The sequence below is a fragment of the Solanum tuberosum genome, unplaced genomic scaffold (assembly GCF_000226075.1).
Source record: "Solanum tuberosum cultivar DM 1-3 516 R44 unplaced genomic scaffold, SolTub_3.0 scf00131, whole genome shotgun sequence".
Classification (NCBI taxonomy): Eukaryota; Viridiplantae; Streptophyta; class Magnoliopsida; order Solanales; family Solanaceae; genus Solanum; species Solanum tuberosum.
This window is the reverse complement of record NW_006239054.1, coordinates 951,544-956,741: the sequence shown is the minus strand read 5'-3', so window position 1 is coordinate 956,741 and position 5,198 is coordinate 951,544. Positions and strand designations below refer to the sequence as shown.

The 5,198-nt window shown below is 33.3% G+C and overlaps 1 pseudogene; it reads right to left on the bottom strand.

Annotated features, from left to right (window-relative positions):
- Positions 1–3,075: 3,075 nt before the first annotated feature.
- LOC102604527 (G-type lectin S-receptor-like serine/threonine-protein kinase RLK1) lies at positions 3,076–5,197 on the bottom strand (annotated as a pseudogene).
- Position 5,198: the final 1 nt, after the last annotated feature.

The following is a 5,198-nucleotide window of genomic DNA, read 5'->3' as shown; positions in this document are numbered from 1 at the left end:
GTTTTCGCTAGTTTCTGCCCTTTTGCTCATTGCTTGATGTTCTGGGTTACGGGTTGGCTTACCTACTGGTAGGGTATAGTAGTTGCCATCATGACTCGAGAAATCGGGTCGTGACAGAACTACTATAAAATAGTATAAATACCACTCCTATTTCTAAAATGGATAAAGGAAGTTGAAAATCTAAATTTCATATGTCAACCAAATTACTCGAAGGTAAATGGCAACTATCCATCCAACTATTTTACAAGATGGTACAGTTAATTTCATCATTTAGACAGAATATGCAGTAATAGTTTGGCTAATTCTCATTCTTTATTTAGGGAAGAGTTATTTTTTTTCGTCTTACATATTGTAAATTGTAATAGGACGCTATCTGCTTTGAGAGTTTTGTCGATACCATCATCTAAATAACTTTTTTTGATTTGTGTAATACAATAACTATATCAATTTTCTTTTGCTATTTATTGTAATTCACACTTTAATTATAATGTAATTTTCTTTTGGACAACATCTGAAGTTTCATATACAATGAGGAAAAAGGTGAACATCATTCGAAAAGTTTTATATACACTATAGATTTTAATAGGAGTATACTAAGAACATTTGTTAGTCCATACAACTTTACTCTTCGGATAAATTAGTGTACACCCTATTACAATCGTGACTACATTCATTCCCTTGTCTTTGTCCTTATGTTTTGATTCTAAATTCTCATTTTAATAAGATCTAAAGCTTTATAATAAGAATGTATAAATTATATTGTCTTTGGATTAACAGTTTGACACATAAATTGAATAGAGCTTTTTCATGTTCAATCGCGATTATTAGGATATGATAAGTATTTGTAAGAAGGATTTATCATTTTGTTTTTTGCAAATGTTATTGTTGGCATTGTATGCATATATGATGGGTTATGTGCAATCAAGATATATTTTAAAATGCATTGTTGACCCTTATGTCATATTGGCGACAATAGTTTTAAGGGAGAAGGGTCTAAAAAATACCCCAACTTTGGTCAAATTTGTTGTTGCGATACTAAACTTTCATGAGGACCTATTACCTCCCTAGACTATTTAATACCGTATTTTAAACATATATATTTCTCCACGTGGACATAAAAAATAATGCAAAATTATAAATAGTAATGTGTCCATGTGGGCACATATATACCTTTAAAATACACTATTAAATAGTTCAGGGGGTAAAAAATACACTATTAAATAGTCTAGGGAGGTAATAGATCCTCATGAAAGTTAAGTATCACAACAGCAAATTCGACCAAAGTTGGGTATTTTTCAGACCCTTATCTCTAGTTTTAATCATGATAAAAGTAATTTAAATAGTAGGATACAATATACATCAACATATAAAGATTTATATACTAAATAAGTCACCTCATTATTACCACTTTGAGAAATTTTCAATATAATTATGTGTTACATCGTTTAAAATTCTATAGATATTTTTAAAAATATTCTATTCTTAATAAACTAATAAAAAGTTTAAATACTTCAAATATTTGTCTTATAAATCCATTTAAACATTTTGAATATGTACCCGATTAAATTTTAATGATTTACCTTTGTTTAATAACTTAAATAATAAATTAAATGTGTAATATACGCGTGCAAAGCACGTGTCGAGAACTAGTATTACTAAAAGTGGGAACAAAAAAAGTTAGAAAGTTGAAATATTATTTTGCCCTACACTAGATTAAAATATTATAAATATTTAGTTAATTACATGTTTAAATATTAGTAATAATAAATTATTATATTGAGTAAATGGAGAGTTCATGTGTTCAAAAGAGGATTGTTTATTCTTCGAGATTTTAATGGAGGTTCATTGCATATATTTAATATTCTTAAAGTTGTTCTCTTTTATCTATTTTGGCCCTTTGAAACCTTCAAATATCATTTCATTTAAAACTTTAAGATGTCTTTTGGTATTTCTCTATTTTATCTATATAAATTCATCTTTTTTGTTTCATAAAACTCACATCCAAAATTATCCTTTTCATTTTATAGTTAAAGTAGTGAAGTCATCAACATCTAAAGTATATGATATATACCTTAGTCTGATTATATATCACTTTATGAAAATAAAGTGATTTTTCTATTTCTTTCATGCTTTAGTTTGACTCGATGGAGAAGACTTTTGAATTTTGATTAGATATAAGAGAAGGTGTCGACAAAAACTTGGAAAATTATGTACCGATTTTGTATTTCTTTTTTCATTTATATAATGTTATGATTAAAGTCTTAAGAAGGATGTGTGTGCATTTTTTTTTTCTTCTATGTTTATTTTTTTTTATATTTCTCTATTAGTCTTCTTTAATTTAATTTTCTATAAATTATTATCATAACATTTATTTGAGATTGTTGCATTGTAGTACTCATTACACGCATATTTTCATTAAATTTTAATTGTCCTAACGAATTTATAACATATTGCATGAGACACACGTGTCCAGAAACTAGTTAAGTAAAAGACGCGTGAGACTTTGTAATTATTGAGGCCTGTCAATTTAGAGAATATGGTACAAGTCTTTAGTCAAGCAATGATGTTTTTAAAATTTTACACTTGGTATACTTATATTGACAGGAGCTAATGTGGAATTAAAGTGTCAACTACGTCGCTACTAAAAACTCATTTTCATATATATTTTAATTGAATCGCTTAGAAAAATAATACTTAATTTAGTAAAGAGTTTTCTACACAGTCTTTTTATTTTATAATATGTTTCTTTTATTAAAAGATGGACGTACGGATCGTATTTTAATCGGTTAACTAAATATTTTTCAACAGAATTTTTTTGTTAAATAGAGAAGCTCCAGAGGAGAAAAACTCTCTGCATATCTAGAGGATATCTAGACTATGGGCAAAGGAAGTTCATCTGCTTTGTGAGGACTTACCATCGGCTACACGAGTTGTGGTTGTTGCAGATTCGCTTTCACTATGGAGAAAATTGTAATTAGTAATTACAATTCAAATACTACAACGACGGTTGCAAGTCACTTAGCACAAAATATAGTTTCATTGTACTACAAGTAAATTTCAAGGGAAGTGTCGAAATGGACAAATCTCAAAATGGAAACATAAGCCTTGAGATACACCACAGCATAAGATAACTGGTGGTTAGAAGAGGTGGAGAATGATGTAGAAAATTGATACAATTATAATAAAGTACTCTGCTCACTATGGGAAAGTTGGGATACTTGAAACAAAAAGTGAAGAAGTTTAAAACTATATGGCACTTAGAAAAGAAGAAGGACTAGGAGGCACTGGAATTTCTACTGTTCCTTCCAGCATCAGTAGAACTTTCTTCATTGAAGGGCGAAGTGATGGTTCCTCTTGAATGCACCAAATGCTTATTTTCACCATTCTCTCGAATTGTCTTCTATCAACCTCCTCGTCCCTGACTAGTTTATCTAGCTCTCCTGCATCAAAGCAATTGTAAACCCAGTATTCAAGAATTGCCTCATTTTCATCAAGGCTCATATCAACAAACTTCCGCCTGCAAATCAATTCCAATAGGACAACCCCAAAACTGTAAACGTCTGCTTTCACAGTGACTGGCAGATTTCGGTGCCATTCTGGTGCAACATAGCCTCTGGTCCCTCTTATCCCTGTGTAGGTTCTTGTTTTGGTCTTTCTTTAAGAGCTTGGCCATTCCAAAGTCAGATATTTTTGCACAGAACTGATCATCCATGAGTATGTTCTGAGGCTTAATATCACAATGGATGATTTGTGTTTCACACTCGTCATGCAAATATAGGAGTCCCCTTGCAATATCTCGAGCAAAGCCACACCTTTCCTCCCATGTTGGCTGTTTTTCTGGTGTGAAAAGTATGTCCGCGAGTGACCCATTGGTCATGTACTCATACACCAGAAGCCTTCTTGATCCGTCCAAGCAATAACCAAGGAGGCGGACTAGATTTCGGTGATGTGTCTTTCCAATGATTTTTATTTCAGTTTGGAACTCTGTTTCCCCTTCTACCAATTCTTTGTCTAGCCTCTTAACAGCTATCACTTTCTGGCCTTCTGCCAATATCCCTTTAAATACTGTTCCAAATGCTCCCCTCCCTAACGCTTCTTTGAAGCCACTGGTTGCCTGCTCTAGTTCTGCATAGGAAAATGCTCGTGGAGCAACATCCTCATATAACTGAACACTTCTACTCTCCTGGATTTTTCTGCAAGTCCAGACATGAATTCTGTGAATGAGAAATCCAGAGATGCCTAACATCAACAAAGCAAAAAACAAAGCAAAGACAGCCAATGTAATGCTGGCAATTAGGATGTCTATCCTTAGCTTTTTGCCTTTTGTTTCTTCAACCGTCTGATTAGGTACCCTTTCGTTGTGTATGAAATTAATGCCCACCTTGACCAATGTTAGATTAGAATTACCCAAGTCTCTCCTTCCATACCTCAGAGGCAGCTTTTGCTTTCTACATTCTCTGTCTTTGAACAGAGCAGCCTCACAGTTACAATCCTGTAGACAGGCTTGTTCACAATCTTCCTTGGTCGTTCCGCCCAAAACAACATAAGTACTATCTTCCCATACTGTGTTTTCAACTGTTCTCATGTCATAGTATTTGGAAGTGTTCTCCTTTAACTGACAGGTTTCTGTGGTGAAATTCCTTTCACAGCCAGCGCTCCAATTTCCTGGCATTACAAAATCAAATCCCGGAAGACACATACATTTTGCTTGAACATCTATATTGGTGCAAAAACTATTGAGCCCACAAAGGCCTTTTGGATCACACCTATCATCTGTTGATGACCATATCACGGAGCTGTTTTGTTGGTTCAGAGAATGTGAATAAACTCGAAAAATACCATCAGCATCAATTTTCATCATATAGATGATGGTCCTTTCTCTACGGCAGCCTCCTCTGGTTAGATTTTTTAGACTATTGTTGGAATTGAGCAAGTAGAGGAGGCCGTCATCATCAAGATTCAGTGAAACATTATTCCCTACTCCACTGATGTGGGATTCGTAGTAAGCATATGGGGCAGTATATGGTGTATTGACAGGATACTGAACAAGGTACCCATCAACTTGCATTATGAGACGGAAAAACCCGAAAGAATCATCTGCTTCCAAGGCACTCGAGAACAGCTCTTGTCCAGCTGATAAATGCTGACCAGGTAAAAGTGTGTTTGTTGGATTGTCAAAACTTTGCCAAATGACATTG